This window comes from Chinchilla lanigera, unplaced genomic scaffold, assembly GCF_000276665.1.
Source record: "Chinchilla lanigera isolate Chin_1 unplaced genomic scaffold, ChiLan1.0 scaffold00091, whole genome shotgun sequence".
Taxonomy (NCBI): Eukaryota; Metazoa; Chordata; class Mammalia; order Rodentia; family Chinchillidae; genus Chinchilla; species Chinchilla lanigera.
In genome coordinates, this window is record NW_004955492.1 from 1,797,745 (window position 1) to 1,822,531 (window position 24,787).

Sequence of the window (24,787 nt, forward strand, 5' to 3'; positions counted from 1 at the left end):
TCATTCAAAAATAAGTAGAATTTAGAATTTGATTGTAATTTTTAGTGTGCCTAGATAAGCTAGCCAGAACATGATTACTGAATTTTTGTTATTTTTCATCCCCAATTATCATCCCCCATAATTCCATCCCCAATTATCACTCTGTTTTCAAAGCAATTTCACACCTATCTGATTAAGAACCCCATTCCAAAGTCTAAAGGACTAGATGGGCTGAGAATTATGGATATGATTCGATCGTCCATGGGTCTCCAACCTTGACTTCATTTCTTATTCCTGTGTTCCTCCTCAAGTCCTCCAGAAATGCTTGAATGTAAGTTTTATACTGCTTTTGCCATGAACATTTTTTTTCTGCTTATAAATAGGTCTATACCATGTATGTATGAAACCTTTAAAACTATTATTATAACTCCATTCTCAGAAAAGTCATCATCAATTGACAGATAATAAATATATTTCTTGAACATAACACCATTTTAATGGATCTAGATATGCAACAGTAATGCTATCAGAACAGTGAAATTCTATTAAATCTAGAGCATGATTCTATAAATACAATGAGTTAAATCAGAAAACATGTTTCCAAATGCTCTCCTATTCATTAGCCTATTAACTTGGAGTTACTGGGAAAAGCTTTTTGCTGTTGTCATTATTATTATTATTATTATTATTATTATTATTATTATTAGTTCTAGAGATTGAACCCGAGGCGTTGTGCATGCTAATCACATGCTTGATCATTTACCTACACTCTCAGCTCCAGGGAAATACATTTAAATAATTATAAAGTTAAGAGCCTCATTTGAAATTACCATTTTCAATGGTGGCCCACAGGATTCTTACTCCCATGCCCAGCTAAATAGGGCTGACTTTTGGAATGAAAAAAAGACTGTGAAGATTCATTCTTTTTTTGGTTAACCCTTTTTTATTTTATGGAAAAGGTAAAACAACAATTCATAACAAGATGACAGGAGAATAACAATAGTTAATACATTGCATCTTATTATCTTTAAAGTAATTACTCAGAGTAAAAGACAGGGGCATAAAAATTCTTCAAATGATATTGGTACATGTTTCTTTACAATGAACTAAGAGAAACTAGTGACATATTTCTTTTAATAGTTTGTATAACTAGTATTTCTTTATTTCTTTCCTTTCTTTCTTTTCCTCCTTCTCCCACCCTAGTTCCTCTTTCCTTTTGAACAATTTCTTCCCATTTCAAAAAATGTATTCTAAATTTTGGTCCTTATCTACTCTCAGTTTCTCACACCAGAGAGAAAATATGATGTTTACACGTGTGAATCTGATTTATTTCACTTATCAGTCTGGTCTCAAGTTGCATCCATTTACCTATAAAAGTCTCAAATTTATGCTTCTTTATGGCTGAGTAGTATACCATTGTACAAAAGACACTACATCTTCTTTATCCATTTCTTGGTTGATGGGCCTTTTCATTCTTTCCAAAATTTAGCTATTACAAATTGTCTGCTATAAACATGGGTGCATGTATATCACCGTGGTATGATGTTTTTAATTTTTCTGGGAAGATACCCAGAAGGGGAGTAACTGGATCAAATGCGACCCATAATCCTAGCTTTTTGAGGAACATGCATGCTGATTTTCAAAGTGTTTGCACCACTCTGCACTGCCACTAACAGTAGAGAAGTGTTCCTTTTTCCACACAGCTGTGCTAGCATTTGTCATTGTTTGATTTTTGATGATAACCGTTCTTTCTGGAGTGATACAAAATCTTAGTGCTGCATTAATTTGCATCTCTCCAATGATCAATTATGCTGAACATTTTTTCATATTTCTTTTCCACTTGTATTTCTTTGTCTGAGAAGTGTGTATTCATCTCAGATGCCCATTTTTGGATTGAGTCTTTGAATTTGGGGGGGGTTAATTTTTTTCAATTCTTTATTCCTCTAGATATAAGTCCACTGTCTGAGGAACAATTGAATAAATGTTTTTCCCACTCTGTGCATTGTCTTTTTACTTGTTGGTGATTGCTTTTGATGTGCAATAGCTTTTTAATAAGATGAGGTCATTAATTGATTCTTTGAATATTTCCTGTGCAATTTGGGTTTTGTTGATAAACTCTCTGTCTACACCTATATCTTCAAGATTTCCACATACTTTATCTTCCAGTAGACTGTTTATGTTATAATATTTAGCTCTTTGATCCATTCTGATTTTAATTTAGTGCTTGGTGATAGACATGGATTTAGTTTCCATCCTTCTCTCTTGGAGATGCAGTGTTTGGAATCCTACAGAAAAGTCAGTGCAATAAGGATTAAAGTCCTTCTGCTGGCAACACCACTTTGCCCGATTTGTGCACAGGCCTCTTATATACGATCCTTTTGCCACAGTGACATCTTCTGAAGACAGAAGTCCTGGCTGGCAGTGTGACCTTGAATCTCGTGGGAGGTCATGAGCCAGAACCACCCAGCTAAGCCTCTTCCAACTTCTTTTCCACAGAGAATGTTCTAAGATCTATGTTTCATATTTTATTTATGAGTAATTTCTTATGTACCAATAAATAGCTAAGACAGCTTTATTTATGAAGGAGATCATAACTTTTAAGCATGTTTTATTTCATCACAGCACAGCATGCAATGCATTGAAAATAAGAGAAAAAGTGAAGATTTTCTGATAGACTCTACTTTATAGGAAGTAATTGACTAAGAAAACACCCAAGGTCAGATATATTGAAGTGTGTCTTGCTCCTGATCACTGTTATTTTTAACAATGCTAGCAGTCAATATAAAAAAGTCGTATGAGTAAGTAATTGAGGAAACTTAATCTTAGACATAACTATGTAGCTTTTGATTAAAATATACAATAAATATTTAATTGAGCTAATCTTAAAATGTACTTTTCAGTTTTACTGTTCCCAACATAATATCATTTAAAATCTTCAAATTTTAAAAATGGTTCATGAATACAAGTATATAATTTATCTAAAAATAAGTGGTGCATATTGCTAATATTTTACCTGCTATTCTATATTTATTTTTAAAATTCATTCATAAATTATGACTAAGATACATAGCATTCAAAGGTGAGAATCATTCTTTTTCTAAGCTAGACTGAGTTCATTTCTATCTCAACCTTTGTACTGGAAAAGAAATGCAAGGGTAGATGATAATATTTCTCCCATTTTCCAAGTAATTTAGCTCCACCATTTTTCTTATTGATTTATTCAAGTAGGATGCTGTAGTTCTTCCCAGTACACAGCACACATAAAATATCTATTCCACATTCTTCCCAAAGAATTTAGTATATTCCTCATAAAAATATATTTTAAGCTTTTTATAGATAAGCGTAATTTTAAGAATTCTGAGGCACTTTATCTCACAAATTTGGTCACTGGAGTGAAATACTAAAGTCATCAAATCAAAAAGTTACACGAACTAGTAAGGTTGACCTACTTTTCATGATTAGAATTAAAATGTTTCATGTGAACACTCATCTTTCAATAAGTACGAATATTAACTGGTGGTTTGTGTTCAGTAGTTAGGAAGAGATTGAATGCATTCTGAAGAAATTGATGATTTGTTAAGTTTTTCCAATTTCTGGATACTAGAGGGAAGGAAGAGTAACAGCATTGTTCTCATCAAACTCCCCGAATATAGAAAACCAGTAGATTGTGTCTTCAGGAAACTGTACGTTCAGCACACTCCATTCTATGAATGGAACAACACTTTTAAAAATCCACACTAAAGTTTAAATCAAATAGACTTGATTTAGCTCTTACTAGCTATTTTAGACACATTTGCTAAAGATTCTCTTCCTTCATTTCTGTGTTTACAGAATGGAAGTGATTATACCTAACATAATTTCTAGAAAATATCAATGTGATTATTTTACTGGAAAGAATGAAAAATACAACCACAGAGGGAATGATCTAGAATGCATGCCCCTGAGCTAATAAAGGGAAGATGACTGAGCTGAGCAATAACATCCGGACTCTGGTGGTAGCAGTGTCCTATTTTGGGGAGTGCGTTTCCCTTTAAGAAAAATAAAGCAGATTAGTATTAATGATCAAACCCTGGTTCTCTGAGTAGGTGTTAGGAGAAACTAGCTTTTCCCTTGGGGAGGTGTGGAGTCATCTTTTTTTTTTTTTTTCTTTTTATGTTTTTTTTCCGGTACTGGGAATCGAACTCACGATGTTACACTTGGCAGGCAGGCCCTGTGCTAAATCCCCAGCCCTATGTGGAGTCTTCTGATAGTGCTCCAGGGCACACTGGGAAGGTCACAGCCCGGTAGTCAGGTGTGGCTGGCTGCAGCGCAAATTTCACTAATCCACCGTGCATTGAAATAGCAGGAAAAAACAATGGAAAATTGTTTCTAGTACCACAAAATTGTTAAGTCAGGTCTCTGGGTTGTTGCTAGCTCCAAATATTGCAAGGGAAAATATCCAGTCTCCGAATGTTCTCCTCTCATCCTAGAATGGGATAAAAGCAGAGATGAGAGGCCAATCTTGTTACTGTACACGGAATCCCATCAGTCCTCTTCCTTAACTTTTCTGATTCTGAGTGCTCATCTCCATGTCCCTTGTGTGTCAGCTCAGAGCACTAAAATGTATCAGGTTATGGCAATGGTTAAGTAAAATATAAATCACATGAAATAGCCCAATAGCTAGTGCATGCTGTCTACCCACCAAATCACCTCTATATCCTGGCCCTAACCTGTGTATTAACTCATTCATCAATTTGTTTTTAAAGATGTTCCTTAATTATTTTAAGGTTTTGTCCTAAAATGTTTACCTTATGGTAATTTTCATCTAAATATGTTGAGTAAATCTGTAAGTTTGACAATCTTGCTCAGATTGGAGATCAATGCACATGTTTGATGTTCCTGAGAAAAGGCATCTCAATTACAAGAATGACTCTGGCTGACTGATTTAAGCCACAATCATTGTGTCCTGCTGTGTATAAGGGTACATCCCAGGCAGTGTCTGAAGTACATAGCAGTCTCAGCACTATTTGTGGAATAATTTTTCTCAAGATATCTAATCAAGTGGAAAGTTATGAGATGTCACACAGGAATCTACCTAGGGACTAAAAATTTGTAGTAGGCAAAAGTGAAGATGGTCATCATTACAGATCTGTGGTTGGGTATCAGATCCAGTGTGTAATCACAGGTGTCAGGTCTCACAAGACTGTCTACAGATAGTGGCAAATGAAGATTCATTTGTCACATTTATGAGGATGGCTGGTAAATTGACTGGTCCACCTGCTATTCCATTTCCTCAGCACAATGGCACTAATTACTTTCTAGTATAATATTCCATCTGCTTTGGGTAGAATTCATGCTAAAAGCTATCATATGAATTTTGCTTTGGTGTTTTGTAAGTGATTTTCATTTTGGTCTTTGATTTTTTTTTTGAAAATGGTCAGCCCTACTGTTTAAATATGACATGTCCCCAAGACTTGCACTTTGAGGGAGTGATTGCAGCACAGTAATGTTCAGAGTTATGCCCTAGAGAGGTGACTGGCTCCTGAGGACATAAACCTCATCAGTGGGTTAGTTCATTATGAGTTCATAGCTATTGAGAGGGACCCAATTACAGAAGTAGATCATTAAAAACACGCTTAAAGTGTATATCCTATTCCCAGGCCTTTTTGATTTCCTCTGCATATCCCTTACTTTCTACTTCTGCACGTGAGCTGCTCTCCTCTGCCACACTCTTCTGCCATGACACTCCTGCCTTGCCGCATGAGTGACAGCAAGGCGCCAGCTGTTATTGACTGAATCCTGCGAAACCATGAGCCATGATAAACTCTTTCTCCTTTACATTGTCTATACCAGGTATTTTACCCAGCAATGTAAATCATAAAAATGATTGTAGGATCAGTGTGAGAAATATGTGAATGCTGAATTTCAGGACAGATAACTTCCAAGTTCCCTTTTTAGAACCAGATAATGAAACATAGCTAAACAAATCTGTTGTTGATTTTATTTAAGATTTGTTCTGAACTTTAGTAAGGGATTAGGCGTACTTTCAATAGGTTCTGTGTTTCATCTTAATCATCTCAAATTTTTCATTATTCCAAGCTGAAGGATTAAGTGCTATGAGTTAGATATAAGAATAACTGAAACTAACATTAAATTTGAAAACTTTTTTTGAAAAAATAGTCACTTTTATAGATTTTATAATGGAAGAAGCATATGAATTTTTATTGAGAAATTCCAATATTTGATAGTCTACTTACTTTCCATTTCTCAGAGGACAAGGTATGATCTAAAGCCAGTTTGTGAGTTTTAATATTGAAAAATCTCCTTCATGCTGTCTCTCTGGTATAAAGTAATCATGTTGTCCAATTTTCAGAAGGACTCTACAAATTTCATTTCCCGATCTCTTCCACTACACCCTGTGCTGTTGAGAGGGCCTTAGGCTTGAACTTCTCCACACTATGTTGCAAATAAAGTCAGTTTTGAAAAAACATTGAAAGCATTTTGTTTCATGGCAGCTTCAAGCCCTAGATGTGACCTATGTACCATGACTCAGGGCCTGGGACTGAGGACAAAGATGTACTTCTAAGTGAAATCACTCTTTGGGAGAAGAGTGCTTGCTGGAAAGGAAGAGTTAGTTTTCTATGCTTGGCTGTCCTGGACTGGAACTAGTGCCCTCAAAGAAAAGATGGCAGTTCATCCCCAGGACTCTTAGCAGCACTATTCCCAAGGTAGAGTCTCTGTCCCACAGGTGATGGAAAAAGATCCAACCAGTCAACCGTGCTCATCTGGAATTTAACATCAGGAACAGGCATTGGGAGTAGATAGAGAAATGCTGACTTCCTACCCATCCCAGGAATTCAGCCTTCCATCTGTGGATTCATAAGGGAGGGAGCCCTGGAGTCTTAGCTCTACCACCTGAAGTGAGAATTCCATGATGCTGAGTTGAGAGGAGGAGGGTATAGAACAGATCTGGCATCATTACCAAAAAACTCTCATTGCTTTTACTAAATGTTACCAGATTTCACTGAGTAAATGTTTCTTCACTTGATGTACCTCCATGGGAACATTCCCAGAGACTATCAATTAAAAAAGGCTCGAGTATCACTGAGGACTAGTTCTGTTCCTTATACTGTCATGCAAGAATATAAACCATAAAGAAATTATTACATTTCCTGATGCAAAAAAAATGTTGCACTGAACAGGAACAATTGGAAAGAAAATTGAGTAGAAATGTGATATACATCCATACTGAATTTAAAGCTTCAGCAATAAATTTGAAATAGCAAATGAGGAAAACTTCACACATCTAGAAAAAAAGAAACAGAAAAGTTAGTACAGTGCAGAAGGAAATAGAATCACAAGATAAATCCAGGAAAAGGGGCAAGAGAGGAGAGAAAAAATAAAGGACTAAGAAGATATATTTCAGTCCATTGAGGGAATTTGATTATAGACTGGTAATTAGATGGTTGTAAATAATTAATTAAATGTGCTACTGTCATTAATGTTATAAAAATTCTTTTGGTTACTGATAAAGATTAAAATATTTATAAGTAAAATAAATATTCATTATGCTTTAACATTCCACAAAAACAGAAAATAAGTGATAGATGAAATATGACTGGCAACAAATTCACCATCATATGAATTGAGTGTTTAGTTGTATGCGTACTTGAGAAATGTGAATGTATGCACAACAGAAGACATATATGCTGAAATAATTTTTTCTAGTTTGAAACAATTCACAAAGTTTTCAGTAGAATAAATTAGGAACAACTCCCCTGAGTCATTTAATTCTTCTTTCCTACTAGACATAAAGAGAGGATCATAACAGCAAAACAAAGGAAGAATGGAGCAAGGGAAAGATTAAAGAAAGGAGGAAAGAATGAAGGGAGGAAAAGAAATCACAAAACTGAGAAATACTTAAGAAAAGAGCAAATGAACTGTGGGACCCATCTGATAATGACACAAGCAATGTTCACCACATGTGTTTGTGAACACCACAGAGATTACCAAGAGAGAAATTAAAACCACTCCAACATAAACTTCTGGAATTACAAGCACAAAGAGCATAATAAACTTCACTTTACAAGTAAGTGAGAAAATACATATCTCACTTACATATTTGGTACTGGGAATCAATTAAGCACAGCAGAACCAGGTTTGAGAATATGCTAGGGAAAAAAAGAGGCAGAAACTGAGTAGAAAGCAGGTCAATGCACTGGGTAGTAAGAATCACAGAGCAATGGGGAAGGAACATAAATAAGTCACACAGACACAGGGGCCATCACCTTGAAAGAGAAATTGCTGAGGGCTAAATGGAGCCTAGATGGATCTGCAGTTGATGCACTGAACCCTATCAGGAAGGGCTGCAAACCAAAGGAGGGTGGAGAGGAGAGCTTGGGGTATCCGGCTTTCTACAAGGGCTGGGAGGCAACTTAGAAGGGGATGCCACCTTTGGAAGTTCTGTAGGGCAGAGACAGGAAAATGGTACGCAGTAAGGTCCTAGGGGAAGAAGGGCTTTGGGACTAGGAACATATACCAGACCCCACTTCAAAGAAGTTCCGCCTCTTTAAGGGCCATCCACACCCCATCAGACCAAAGCAAGATAGTGCTGCTTCATCAAAATGTCCTAAGAAAGTCAAAGAGCTGTTCTGCTCATTCTTGCACCAGAAGCATGTTATTACTGGTCAGAAAAATAGCTAGAACTTAAAACATGAATAGGCTCTATCTGTACAATTTAAGGTAAGAAGAAAACAGAAAGGAAATATCAAATAGAGGGCAAAATATAGCACAGCACTTCCATGTGACAGAATAGCTAAACAAGTATTAGTGAACGTGAAAGAAGACATTTTAAAACTTGGTAGAAATGAATGTAAAGAAAGACATGCAATGAAATTGCTAGAACTAAGGAAGAAGCAGGAGGAGAGGGAGAGGAAAATGAAAAATAGGAGGAGGAAGAGAAGAGGAAGATGAAGTGAAAGGGAAATGACAGGGAGGAGAAGAAAGAAGAAGAAAACCTAGAGAAACAATTCACCTCAGCAATAAATTATGCTAAAGCTATTAACAACAAACACTATTAGGAAAAGAACACTGAGTAGAATGAAAATAGATACAAAAACTGAAAGAACAAATACAAAAACGAATCACTAGCTAAATACACAGTGAAATGACAGGTCAAGTAACATCAGGTGTTAAGTATATGTCATTTTATTTGGCATATAAAGTAAAGTAATAAACCCTGGACACTTTTTATCAGCAGAAAGCTTTTCCTTTGCGATAATATCTAAGACATAGTATGATACCCTGAGGGATTTTTATTTAATTACAATATAAGAAGTGTGAAAAAGTATAATTATGATGAAGATGTTTGATTACTATTATTCTATTTTTATTGTCTTATTTATTTATTTATTTATTTATTTATTTTGGTACTGGGAATCAAACTCAGGACCTTGTGCTTGTCAGGCAGGCACTTGTGCCACTGATCTATACCCATGGCTATTGTCTTACTTAAAATAAGGTGCTTCTTGGATAGCTATACACTAAATTTGCACACCTTATGCTGTAGTTAATGAGAGTTATTTTGATTTATGTACATGAAGATAATTTATGTAGCCATTCTGAGGTATACTTTACTTTCATTAAAATGCATTTGCTGTCAATCCTCTTCATAGTTTTTGATGCAACTAAATTTAATAGTAATAAAGTTTATAAAGCTCATTACATTTTTCCCATTTAGCTTTTCTCATGGGCTGCATGATGGTGGGCTAGGTTTATACCTTTTGCAGATGAAATTTGTCAAGGTTCTTACATTAGTTCCATGTCTCAATGACATCCTTTACCATCCAGAGCAGAGATCCACTTCCTCAAGTCATCTTCAAAATCACTTAATGAAAAAGCAAAGCCTATAATGGGACCAATGAGAGCTCTAAAGTTTCATGCAAAAAGCAGGAAACCCACCTGTTTTCATGCAGGTTTGCTCCTTGTTATAGTTTGGACATGGGACATTCCCCACTGGTCCATGTGTTAGAAGCTTGGTCCTCAGATTGCCATTTTTGGAAGGTGGTGGCATATTTAAGAGACGGGGCCTGGTGGGAAGTTTTTGGTCATTGAGAACATGATCTTAAAGGGTGCTGAAAGACTGTGCTCTCTTCCTATTTGTCTGCTTTGTGTCCTTGCTAGGATGTGAGCAGCTTTGTTCTGCCGCTCCACACAATAAAAGACTGCTTTGCTACAAGCAGGAAAGCAATGCGTACGCCAAAGCATGGACCAAATTCTCCAAAACTGTGAGCCCAGGTAAACCTTTTCCCCATATACATTGATTTTTATCAGATATTGTGACAGCACTGGAAACTGATTAATACATTCTTATTTTGGGGGCTGGTGTATATTATAGAGCAACATTAACTCTGAAGTATGTAATTCTGTCTTGTTTCTGTCTCAATAACAAACAATGATGAAAACCAGCTGTACAATGTGCTTCACACTGTAAATGTTTTCTAAAGAATGGGTGGATGAATAAAAGTTTACATTTAATTTATTCTTACTTTCAAAGTAAAAATGATTGGGATAAAAATTGATAATTTCTAAGCTGCAAAGTTCCTTCACTAATTGAACCTGCCACCACCACCACTTCCTTGGATTAATTCAACTTTCTTAATTGCATTTTCCTGAACAACTTCCTAAGCAGCATCTCTGCCTCCGTCTTTGACTTCTGTAATATTTTCTTAACCCCACAACACCATTTAGGCAAACTGTGCTTGACCATGTCACCCTCCACTTAGGACTTCCTAGTGTCTTTCTGTCTCACTGAGAAGCTAAATTTTAACAATTACCCACAACAACATGCATGGTTTGTTTTTGCATTGTGCTTTCAACTTCCCCATTTCTCTGTCTCCCTCTGCTTTGGCCATCCTGCCTTCTCTGCTCTCATGGAACCAATTCTGGCCACCTTTCTAGTGCAGGGGTTCTATAGTGTGCTTTCTTCTGCTTCAATTTTTCTTTCTCTGGGTACTTGTAGAGTTTTATCAAATGATGCTTTACTGCCCAAATACCACCTTCATAATCAGGTTTTCCCCGAGTACTTTATCTAAAAGTCTACCCAGCTTTACCAACATTTCCTATTCACTGTCCTTGAACAGGCTGCAGCACACTCCACCATCAGACATCTTGATTATAATCTAACTCTTTGATAGTTTACAATGTATGATGTCCATGACGGAATTTTTCTTTGCTTGTTACTTTGTTCTATTTACCACTAGACCTCAGTTTGATGAAAAGTGACACAATTCATCTTCTCAGTAAGTGTCCTTTGAATGAGCATGAATGAAAGAAATAGTAGGGAGCTCAGACCCTTCAAGTGCAGGGAAAACAGAATTAAGACTGAAAACTTGTGATGCAGAGAACCAGGTTCCAAAACAGCCAAAGGGTATTTGAGGAGAATATGCCTATGGCCCATAAGCACATGGAAAAGAGATCGCTAATCCCTAAAATATAAATCTAAAATTTATTAATTACTCTTCCTGACAATTAGTTGGCTCTTCCGACTGTGGAAACAGTAGATGGTTTTAAAAAAAAATTAAGTTTAGATTTACATATGATTTAACAATTCCACTTTTAGGTACAGTCTCTAAAGAATTAAAAGCAAGGACCTCAACATGTATTTGTGCAGCAATATGTACACAGTCTGTGTATATCACACTATTCACAAAAATCAAAAGGTTAAAACAAATGTCTATTAATCAATGAATGGATGAGCAAAAAATGAAATATACATATGAGGGAATATTATTCAGCCATAACTTGTGAGAAGTTCTGATATTTGCTACAGCATGGATGAATCTATGAAGCAGTATACTAAGTGAGATAAGCCAGAAAGAAGGACATGTACTGTATGATTAATATGAAGTGACTAAAATATGCAAGTACATAGACACATAAAGTTCAAGTACTGCTACCAAGGGCTGTAAGGAGAAGGAGACGGGGAGTTAGTGTTAAACACATACAAAAATCCAGTTTGGGATGATGAAAAAGTTCTGAAGAGAGTGGTGATGTGTGCACAGAAATGTGAATGTGCTCAATGCCACTGAGGTGTTCATATCAGAATGGTTAAAATAGTAAACAGTATAATATGTATATTTTATTTAAATAAAAATGTTGGAAGTCTCCCACCCAACCTTCCTCCAAAAACCAAGCAAAATGAATCAATACAGAGAGAGGAGAATGTAGGTCATGTAAACAATGGGTAGAAAGAGTCTTACAAAGGCTCGGATAGGTCAAGAGTTGAAGATGCAAAGACTCTTCAATAGATACATGGTTATAGAAGCTACATTTTACTCATGTTAACAGTGGTTTGAAATTGATGAAGTAAAAACAGAAATCTTAGACCATAATTTTATGAAACTTGATAGAGGAGGACATGATAGAGACTGGGGATAATTCTATGTGACTTCAGGACTGACAGGAGTACATTATTTTTAGGTCGTGAGGACTTGATCTGAACAGAAGAGTCCGTGAAGATTGGCTGCAGCTGAAGATTACAATAAAGTTTCCTTTTCTATGGATCAATTGTTTTAATGGAAAGGAAAGCACAAACTATAGTAGAACATCATACAGTCAGTGTCTCTAGGGGAGTCATAGTAAAGCAGAGTTCAACGAGGACAGACTGAGAAGAGAAAGGTTTGGTCAAGGATGCAGTATATGAAGCAGTCATTGAAAAACACAGCATTCTATTCATTGTAGTTATAATTTCACTTAAAGTTTGGCCAAAAAAGGGAAAAAAGACTTATACATCTAAATTTTGTAGATCCGACTCAATAAACAACATTATGCTATTAGAAAAAAAAAATATTAACATGGAGGGAAAAGCACATTTTATGGAAATAAATTATAAAGTTATGATCCTGATGGTTTTAAGAAGGTCCAGAGTGGATGTACTATAGGAGCAAACAAAACCATCAAACTGAATGCAGGAAAAGGTATTTTGAGAGAATATTAAAATTATCTAAACCAAAATATTACTCTTTATGTCTTCACAGGACACTGTGCAGGCAGATTTTAAGGAATTTGGAGGTATATTTTCATCTCAATTAGCTGAGGTGAATTGTGTTGAGTACTCATACCTCTTAGCACCCATTTACTTATAAAATTGAGGGGCCACTTTAAATAATATTATAAAAGATAACACAATTAGATATTATTTTGTACAATTAATGGAGAAGGAGGGATTTCTTCTTCAGTTTTAGAGAGTGACCCACTGATCCTTGAAGACCCTTAAGAGTAACATGGAGCCCTTGAGCAAGGCCCACTTAACCTGCGAAGAGGTGGCAATGGGGTTCCACCATGTTATTTGAAACGTGTCACACTGACAGCTCAGAATTACATTTGTGAAGTTATAGTTTTAGAAAGCTTTCTAGTGAGGCATCAGATACTGTGTATTTATGGGTAAAGGCAGCAGATGTGAAGAAATAGATATTTAGAGTCCTCTTATGGGAAGTTTTCAGATTGTCAAATCAATATTGCCAACATGAGAGTATTTAAGGAAAACAAAGAATGGAGAAATGCAAAAGAAATATCTCTGTCAAGAGAAAAAATATGTAATGTTGTAATACATTAATCAAATAAATTTCACATTTGCCTTTCATTTCCCAGTGCTCTGCTAGTTAAGAGGATTAGAAACATTTGAAACATGTTATTTAAGGAACTGAATGTTGTGGGAATTCTGAAAACCTATTTCTATAACATTCTAGATTCTGTAACACCATGACAAACATGATTTCTGGGAATATAAATTTCGTAAGGTTTTTTACTGTGTTGTCAGGTATAAAGTAAAAACTAATCCTTTATTTGTAAGGACTATTTCCTTGGGAGTACATTTTTCTCTTAGTTAAGCGAGTGTAAAATTATCTGGCTGAAGTTATATTTTCCTGTGCTATGTAAGGGAACTGGGATAATCAGGGTTTGCAGCAATGCTTATTAAAAATTAGAATCATTTAAAATTTATGATTTTATATTTTCAAGAGACATAAGTTACCTCTGAAAAACTTTGCATTCATTTTATTATTACATATATTTTAGGAGAACTTTCCTACTGTTTTAAGAGGAAATAATTGGTAGCTTGTCAATATTAGTTTCTTCATAAGTTAATTCAGTCTGGTTTTTTTTTTTTTTTGCAGAGATTGGGACCATGAGCAAATCAACACAAGAAATTTGTATGGTCTCAGAGCTAAGATATTGGAAGTTCTGTGTTATTTTGAAGCTTTCTGGTTGTAAATAAATAAAAACATAGTCTCGCTAGTGACCTCTAAGCCATTGAATTTATCAGCTCCATTAATCACTGTGGTCATAAGGTGAGCACAGTTATAGACCTGCAAGATGTTGAACAAGACTAACTTTCCAGGCCAATAGCAAAAGGAACAAAAATGAAATCCATAATAACACCACAGCTGGGTGTGGCTAACAGAGGAAGTACTTGCTTATCTGTGACAGAAATGGAATCTATAGGAGAAATCTGGGTAACACAGAGATTAGGAGGAAGCAGGAGTTCCTTGACTTGCACACTCCACAAGGACCAGGGCCTGCTGCATCTGAGGGTGGAGTAACTGTGTCCTGGTGATGTACTGTTGAGAATAGCTTTGACACTGCTGGTTCTGGATGGAGGCATTGCTGTTGCTGTAAGTAATTTCTTGTCAGTCCCTGCAGTTTAGAGCTGCTCCTTCAAGCTTCAAACTGGGTGCAGTGCAGCATGGGTGTGGCTAAGCTTAAGCAAAGTATCCTACGTGTAGGGGCAAAGTTCTCATCAAAAGGAGTTCAAAGGAGGCATAGGCTACTGAAGCATCTGAAGAGAGCTATGAGGTCTTTGGTATGTCATGCAAGGCTGAGGAAAGACTGGCCTTATTCATACAAATTTGATAATAAAAAGAGAAAAAGAACATTTTTTTCTGTACCAAATTCTGCCTGTTTCCCATAGCATTATCTTCGGTATTTAACCGTGGGACTTCTATTCTTAGTTTCTTCTGAATCTGCCTATTTTCTTTTTTTATATATGAGTAGATATGAATAGGGATTCTTCCTATTTAAGCATCAGAAAACATAATTAACTGCTGTTCTGCAAAACAATTTTTGTATTTTACATATATCAGAACTTTAAGTTTCTTCCCTGTATTTTAGAATTCCATATATCATGCTATGTCTTTACCCTAATTTAAATTAGTATAATTTAAATAAATCAATGCCTTTTTGATGTTTATTTAAATTATCCTATTTTTGATATCACAATTTTTTCAATGAATGTGCAAGAATCATTTAGAAGTATGTATATATCCGGAAGATAAATTTCGATGTGTGGAATTTTCAGGTAAAGAAACACATATAACTATTACTTTAAATATAATGGCAAAATGCCCTCACATAGGGTGGATTTTCATATTAACAGTGTATGGCAGTGCCCAATTCACCACAGCCTTTCTAAACATGCAGTGACATTGAACCCTTATATTTTTTGCTTATCTGATACAGTTGCCAATTTTTTAATTGTCACTTTTCTATTGTATTTACATAGACATTTGAAATTTGGCTTTTTACATCTTTATACTTGATGTTTTATTAATAGAGTCAAATATAATAATCTTTTCCTTCTCATCTTTGGATTATGAGTCATAGTTATAAATGCTTTGTTAATCACACTATTATAATGAAATCTTTCCCATCATCTGGAGCTGTCGTGCCATTTATTTCCTTTGATCTTTTTGGAAATAATAATTTGATCCATTTGGTATAAAGTGTATGACAGTGCTCTAAATACATTTTTTTCACATGGCTATCCAGTTAGTCATTTATCAAACGATCTATACTTTGCTCACTGTTTGAAAATAATTTTTATTCTACACTAAATTCTCATGCATGATTTATTCTGAAGTTTTAATTATATTGTATTGGTTCATTCAACTGTCTTTCTAAAGAATGAATTTCTTATGAGAGTGATCATTTACTTCTTAGGACATACAGGGAAGAACCCACAGTGCAGTGTCATACTGGATTCAGTTTTAAATATTAGAAACTAAGTGGTAATTTAACATTATAAAGAACCTTAGGAGTAAGCTAGACACAGTGAAAGGTTCCTCTTTGTTTAGTTTTTCTTTTTAAGCAAATCATTTCCTTTTAAGCCTTTCTGTAATTCCTGAGATTATCACACAGTGTATCCTTTAGGGTTATAATATTTATAGCTTCTTAAATGCAAATGCTAAAATGCCTAAAATATTTTTAACAAAGAAAAATGTAGCAAGAACTAAATCCCTACACACAGCATTCAAAATCCAGATTGATTACATTAAATCAGAGGACCTTGGAGAAGCATCAAGAATGTTTCTTATTTTAAAGGGGATTATGTCTTTCTGTTCCCTATGCATTTATTTCCATAAAATCTCATTAGACTAATCTCATAGTCAGCATCCCTCTGAGTACTGTGTGAAGAACTCAGCATATATATATTTATAAATATATTTTTTTATATGTATATTTTTCTTTAATCCACCTCTGGATTGATAGTACCTTCCTGTTATCATTCTTATATATTGCAGATTCAACCTGAGCTCTATTTCCAAAATTGAAAATTATCCCCTAGAGCAATAGTGGCAAACCTATCATGTGAATGTTACTTGTTTTTTTTCTAAGACAAAAAATGCTAAGTATGAGTTGTTTTTTCCTAAAATAAAATGTCAGTATTCACGTTTAATTGCAGTATTGGCACTTTGTGATAAGTAATTGGGCTTTGGGTTGCAGTTTGGACACTCCTCTCTAAAAATTTTGCCATCATTGCTCTACGGCAAAGGCACAAATAGAGTCTATATGATGACTACCACAAACTTCTTGAATGAAGCTGCGATAATGACTTTTAAATGATGGAATATACATTTGGCTCACTTGACTGTACAACTGGTATGCCTTAGATAGAACAGCCCTGAGAGACTAAGGTGCCTGCACTGCAGCTAAACTCACTGATTCATTATTTATCATGACACAAACAGTGTCAAAATCCTAAAAGGACTCTGGGAGAGCATTTTTACATTTGCCCTCTTCCTCTCTAGTACTCATTATATTTTACTATAGTTTTCTTCTTACTTTTATTGAAGTATAATTAATATAAATCAAACATTTACCTTGTTTTAAAATTATAATGAAATAAATTAAATAATTTTAAGGGCGCATTTCAATGGGTTTTGACAAATGCATCTGATATTGAGCAAGGGCTCACTGCCCCTCATGCAAAAAGAACCCAGTAAAACAGAGCTCAGCTTTTATAAAAAGTTACATTTTTATTGACAGTCTATGGTAAAAGAGACAGGATAGAATTCAAATCTGTTTCATTTTCTCAATATTTCTTTAGGTATTTTTGGACCTCTGTATCTCTACATTCCTTTTAAACTCAGCCTATCAATTTCTGAAAAAAAAGAAAACCCTGCTGACATTTCTATCAGGATTTCTTTGAATCTATACATAAATATGGGAACAGTTGATCTAAACCAGGAGCATAGTACACAATTTCATTTATTTATATCTTCTAAAATCTTGTTTAATTTCTTTTAGTAATAGTATATAGTGTTTACTGTATGGATTTTGCATATTTTTTTTAAAAAAGCTGTTTTTTCCTGATTTTGATGTTAGAAATTGCTTCTGTTGTTATTGAATGTGTTATTTTGAAATTGTTCATTGATAGCTTGCAAGTATATAATTAACAGTTGAAAGCTAATCTTTTAAACTCTTTCCTTACTACATCATTTATGATATCAAGTAGCATTTTACAAAATGATCCATATATACTTCATGTTATCTACAGATAAATCAGCTCTACTTCTCACTTTTCAATCTATATGCTATTTTATTTTTCTTGCCTTATTGTGCTGGGTAGAACTTTGTGTATGATGTGGTTCCCACATTAGAGGAAATCTTTATAGTCTTCCATCATTTAAGACTGTGAGTTTTCATCATGAATTGATCTTGACTTGTTTTTTTTTAAACTGTGTAAAGAAAAATAAGGTTTTATTTCATGTTCTTTATTTCTATGGTGAGTTGCATTGATTGTACATGTTAAACTCATTTGATCATGGTGCATCACCTCTTTATATGTTGATATATTAGATTTGCTAATGTTTTAGAGTCCTTGCACTTATGTCTAAGTGGGTTATTGACATACAGATTTATTTTTTTCATAGACCTTAGTGATGTTTAATTTTAATTAGTTTGGAAAGTTACATATAACCCCGTAATGACTAACAAAAGTTCAGGGGTATTTCAGACAAACTAGAAAGTTATCTCATGGACAAACCTCATGGACAAACTCTGCTCTGATTGCAATCATCAAGCTTTGCTTTTGTGCTTGCCAGAACTTCATATAAATGAAGTCATAAAGATTACATGTTTTTGTTTGCACCTGGTGTGTTTGTGAATCACCCATGTAATAACGTATTTTACCCCTCTGCTTTTGAGAAGTATTTTACTTTATGAGTATGCTGCAAATTATTTTAAAACGATTTCTTCCTGAAGGACGTTTGCCTGGGTTTTAGTGCTTGGCTGCTGCAATGGTATGGTGCTTATCCCCCCAAGGTTCATATATTAAAATCTTGGCACAGAGGGTCTCACTATGGGGAGGAGGTGGAAATTTTAGGAGACAGCACCAGTTAGAAGTGCTTAGGTCACTGGGGATGTGTCCTCAAAAGGCATTGTGATGCCCTGGTCTCTTCCTCTTCCTGTCTTGCTCTGTTTCCTAACTCAGGGTTAAAGCTTGGCTCCACCAACACTCACACCATTGTGGAGGACCACCTCAGTGACTCTCATTGAAGGAGAAGTAATTGTCTCCATTTTGGCTGAACCTGACCCTATTTCCATATACTGACATGCACAAAACTAGCTAGGACTTTTCCTTATCCCTTTAATTGGATTTAAGCAATGCATATTGGTCCAGCTGAGATGCTGATCTGTAGTCTTTAAAGCAAAGATGACAGGGCAGTATTTCCCCAGGGCCCCATAGCTGCCATATGTGAACTGGGGCGAGGGGGGATGGAGAGCCATGCTCCATGCTGTCAGCTGGGATCAAGCCTCAAGACAAGAGGCTGTGACTTCCCAGAGCATAAAAGATTACACATCAGAGCTAAAGCACCTATCCCAAAACGTTAGATACTGTCTCAATTTATTATGCACATTACTTTTTCTGCATATCCTTTTTTCTGCCTATTGTAGAGGTGATTTCAGGCCTCTTACCTAGTCCAGCTCACAGCACTCACCTACTTCCCATGGTTCTCACAGTCGCTCATCCTCAAGCCGCTCCTTTCTTCACAAATTAGTAAAACCTGGGTTTGGACCTGGGTCATGGCATTCATTCCAGCTAGATAATAGTACAGTTGGACCTAGGACCTCTTGGCTCCCAATAACTATAAATGTGCCTTAGTATTTTTATTCTAACCATGGGTCGAACTAGAAGTGGTAGATTGGAATTAGCTCAAAGGAATTCCAATAACTTTTCCATGGGATTACAAATATAAACTTCCTGGGCTGTGATGAGGACCAGGCAGGACTCCCTATATACCATGATGCACATTTGCTAGAACCCAGATCAACTTAGTCCACTCCAATTTAGACTGGAACCTCCAGAACTGTGAGCCAAAACAAACCCTTTCTTCATAAATTAATTGCCTCATATTGTCATTGTAGTGATGGCCATCTGAATAACATTACTCTGAAGAAGTCTTGTAAGACCACTGGTAGAAGATGTTTTGGAATATGTTTTTATTTGTCTTCAGTAAATACTGAGAGTAAAATTACTGAATCATAGAATAAATGTATATTTAACTTTAAAAAAACTTTCAGAGTTTTTCGGAGTGTTTATACAATTTCCCACATTATCAGCAATCTGTGAGCATTCACTTCCTTCCACATCCTCATCAGCAGTCTGTATTCTCAGTCATTTTGACTTCAGTTCCTGTATTGGGCATAAATGGGTATTTAATTGTGGTTTTCATTTGTATTTTCATGATAACCAATGAAGCTGAAAATATTTCCATGTGCTCTTGGTTATTCATTTCTCTTTCTTTTTAATTGTGCAAGCTCCTTAACAGTTTTTAATTAGATTGATTTTCTTTTTAGTAATTTAATATTTCCTCATATTTTCTAGATAGGAGTTCTTTGACAGATTTGCCTTGCTGACTCATTTCCTTAATTTTATTTTTTAAAAAAAATACATTTGATTTTTATGAAGTCCAATTTTTGATGTTTTCATGTCTTATGTGAAAAATTCTTTGCCTATGCCCACTTTCTTTAAAAAACCCTACAGTTGTAGCATTTGTATAATCCTAAGGCCTATCTCCAATTATTTTTCCTACAGGAGGCATGGTAGAGGTGGAGGTTCTATCATCAAATGAATCACCAGTATTCTACATTTACTAAATTTTTCTTTTGATGTAAAGTTAATTAATATCTTGGTTGGAAATCCACAAGTATATAAATATGATGCCTTTTCTGGTCTCTTCATGTGGTTCCAATGATATATTTAGTTCACCTGCAAACAGTGCTACCCAATATTTAAGTTGTACAATCTGCTAAGTTTTGATATATGTGTATATGCATAAGGAACTATTCACAAAATTAAGAGAATTAGCGTACTCATTACACAAAATGCTTCCTCATGCCTTTTATAATTTGTCCTTTCTTCCCTGTCCTCATATTTGTCCCTAGTTTTCGATACCACTGACCTGTTTTCTGTCTCTGTGGATTTCTTAGCACCTTCTAGAATCTTAGATGAAGAGAATCATAGAATATGTACTATTTTTATCTACGTTCTTCCTCTCAGCATAATTATTTTAAGATTTATACATTGGGTATTCTGCATATGCCTTTTATTTAATTGATGAATATTATTTTATTGTATGGTTACACAATACTTTGTTTATCCAGTCACCTGTTTATGGATATTTGTACAGTTTCCAACTTTTGCCTGTTAGTAAGAATCTGTTTTGAACATTGTACAATAGGTTTGGCAAGGACATAGGCTAGACATTGCAGAAGACTTGATTTCCAAAGTTTTGTAAAATTGTAATGCCATTTACACTGCAGTGGCGTATAAGAGATGAAGCTACCTCAAGCACAGTCAATATGTAGTGGTGTTCCTTTATTTATTTATTTATTTATTTAACATTCTTAAGGAAACATTTATATAAATATATACATATTTATTTTAAAGAAAAGATAAAATTTCATAACAAAATAATAGGATAATAACAATGATTAATACATTACATATTGTTATCTTAAAGTACTTACTTTTTTTTTTGGTTTTTCTCCGGTACCAGGAACCGAACTCACGACCTTGCGCTTGCCAGGCAGGCGCTTTTGCCGCTGAGCTAAATCCCCAGCCCCAGTTCTTACTTTTTGAGTGTTGATTTTATATCTAGCTAAACCTTGAACTTGATTGTTAAATCTAAAATTATTTTGGTGGAATTTTATGGGTCTTCAGTGCAGAGTACCATGTCATTTGCAATTAATAATAATTTTACTTTTTCCTTTCCTATCCTTATTCCCTTTTTTTCCCTTGTCTAATACTTCTCACTAATCTTTCCAGAACTAGGTGGAATAAGAGTGATGATAGTGGACATCCGTGTCTTGTTTCTGATTTTAAGTGAAAGCTTCCTGCTTTTGATCATTCATTATGATGTTAGCTGTCAGTTCGTTGTAGATGACTTTTATCAGATTGAGATAAAGACCATCTATTCTGATTTTCTGTGGAGCTCTTATCATGAATCGGTGTTGGACTTTGTGAAATGATTTTTCTGCATCTATTGAGATGATCATGTGATTTTTTTATTTGGTTTTGTTAATATGGTATGTTATATTTATTGATTTGTACATGTTGGACCATCTCTTTATTTGTGGAATGAATCATACTTGGTCATGGTGTATAATTTTCTGGATGATTTGCTACATTGTTTGACAGTATCTCTTGTTGAGGATTTTTGTGTCTGTGTTCACTAGGGAGATTGGCCTGTAGTTTTCTTTTCTGGATGGGTTCTTCTCTGGCAACAGACAAATAAGACATTGATGTTTCAATGACATGAAATAATAGTAAGCTACTTTAAAAGATGCACATGTAAAAAAAGAAAACATGGAGTTACTTATTTCTTTAATAGTTGAACAGAATAATTATTCTACAGATAAATAAATTTTGATAGAAATATATTGGCACTAGTAAATTTTAGTCTGATTTTTATAATGTTACCAGCTTCAACAATATGCAGTATAAGAATCATTGTTGAACTCCTACCACGTTGTATGGTGAAGCTCTACATCATTTCCAATGTTGCTTTTGTTTTTGTTGTTGTTGTTGTTGCTGCTGTTTTTTACTTGTTACTGTGTTTGATTATTTGATCAATTTTACATTCATATGTCTGGTGGACTGAGAAACTTGGTTGAAGATGAAAGTATGTAATATAGCAACCATTGTAAATTTCTATCATTTTGTTCTGAGGTCATGTATCATTTCTGTTGTTTTTGTATTGTTTTGATTTTGTCTTCATTGTTATTTGTCAGTTTTTTAATTTTTAAAATAAAAAACATTTGGATATTAAAAAGTAAAGACATTTTATTCAACATATCTCATTTCAGTGGAATATTCTTTCCTGACTAACCCTGTAGTATTATAGCATGTACATGCATGCATACATACCACAAGCACACGTTTTGTAAAAAGTACCATCAATACAAAAACTAAAGACAGACTTTAAAAATCTAAAAGCTCAAAAATACTTTTGATGCTGCTACTGATCCTATATAATTTAACATGCTTAGTAAATTTCTATTTATTATTGAATATTGTGTTGTTTCTTATGATCTCCCATGACAAATATCACATTTAATTTCATGATACTGTTAAGAACTGTGCTGTATATTACCTATCAGAAGTCTTTAAAGGAATTAAATGTAAAGCTTAGCTATATTGCAAACTATGGCTAACCAATCTGATTGATATATAATGACCTAGCTTCTGAACTTAGTTGGAAATATGGACTAATGCTAATATTCATGAACTTTGTACTATGAAGACTGAAATTTTCTTCTGAGCTCTGATGTTTTTTAGGTGTATAAACTTGGTCAATTTATTCAGTTACACTGCAACTCAGCTTCACAAGTTAGGAAATGATATTGATAGCTTTTTATGTGTCAAAAATAAGAAATATAAATTGACAGCCACAGAACTGACGAAAACACTCCAATCAACATGTATGTTTTTATTTGCTACCATGTGCCAGTAGCAGTATTAGAACTGGAGATTTAGAATGAACAAGAAACATTTGCAATTCTTGTCTATATGCTGGCTGTGATGTAGAAATCAAACCTAAGAAAATGAGATTTCTGTTAAATTGTCTAACATTATAGGAGTTGAACAGGTAAATAAGTACAACAAATACCAAGAGTTGAGAAAAAAAACAAATTTTTTTCTTATGGAAAGTGGTGGGAAAATGACCCAAGATGGGCCCGGGAGGAGGAGCTGGAGGCAGCACTCAAGTAAAGTTAATATGACCTTGGAATGTAAGGTAAAAATTATTGGAAGGTACGGTTTCAAACAAGGCTTCAGCTTTGTGCTTGTAGAGAAGAAATAAAATTATTCAAGAGTAGGTCCAGGCAAGAAATACTGGTATGCTGCACTATATTTAGAGAGGTGGTCACATAAGAATACTGTTTTGTGAATGCAGATTCTGGCCTGTGAGGTTTAATGATTAAGAGCTATCTGTAAAAAGTGAATACACACACAAAGTTTCAAGCTAGGTATTCATGGTTTGAACCCAGATAGCCTACTTATTAGCTGAGTTATTTTGAGCATGCTTCTTAATATCTGTTGCCCTGATTTCTTTGCCTATTACATAATAACACACTGTTACCATTTTCTGTGAATCAAAACAACTATTTGATTCAATCTCAATAATAGTCAATGATAAAATGGAAACATTTTCTAGTCAAAGGAACACTATGAGGTTTACATAAATTTTTAAGTAGTGCTTGTAACAATATTGGCCAAAGGTAAGTTCTGTGTAAGTGTTGGCCATATATGGAAAGGGTGTTGGCAGGATGATTTGCGAAAGACGAAAGAAAATATATTATACTTAGTAAATGTGGGATTTTTAAAACATTTATTGATTGTGAAAGAGAGGAAATGAACCTATGAACTTGAAGTTTCAAGGATGATCCTCTGAGTTTTGACTTGACGCAAATGATTGTCACAATTGTTGTCAATATGCATGGTTTTAGGATACCACATCTGAGAGAGTTTAGTTTTGGACATGGAGAGTTTAGAATGGCAATGAGTTGTGGAAAAGAGGTGTTTGTTAGGCAGTTTGATGTGAAAGTGTAAAGCTTAGTGGTGTCACGAATACTGGCATGGGTTGCAAGCAGGTAGATGAAATTGGAGATTTACAAAAGGGGGTTATGAATGTATTAGGGAGAACAGAGCAGTGGGGAAGGTGAAGGTGCCTATGAAATGGCTATCAAATATCTCACCTTGAAAAGGTAGATGGGGGGCATTAGAGACAAAGTTAATATAACCTGGCTGGTGTTTTGAAGTTGAAGAAGGCAGGTATTTTGAAGGATGAGCAGTCCAGTTCAAAAAGCAACTAAAGTCAATGACATCAGTTCAGAAACCCCAGGGAGTGAATAGGCTGTACTGCTGCTTTTTCCTTGGGCAAGCTTATTTTCCTTGTGAAATTTTTGTGAAGGCATTTATTTCAGGTGTCACCCAAAGGGAGGTTAGGGATCAAAAAAGCAAGGCAAGAAGATACTACAGCACCACTCA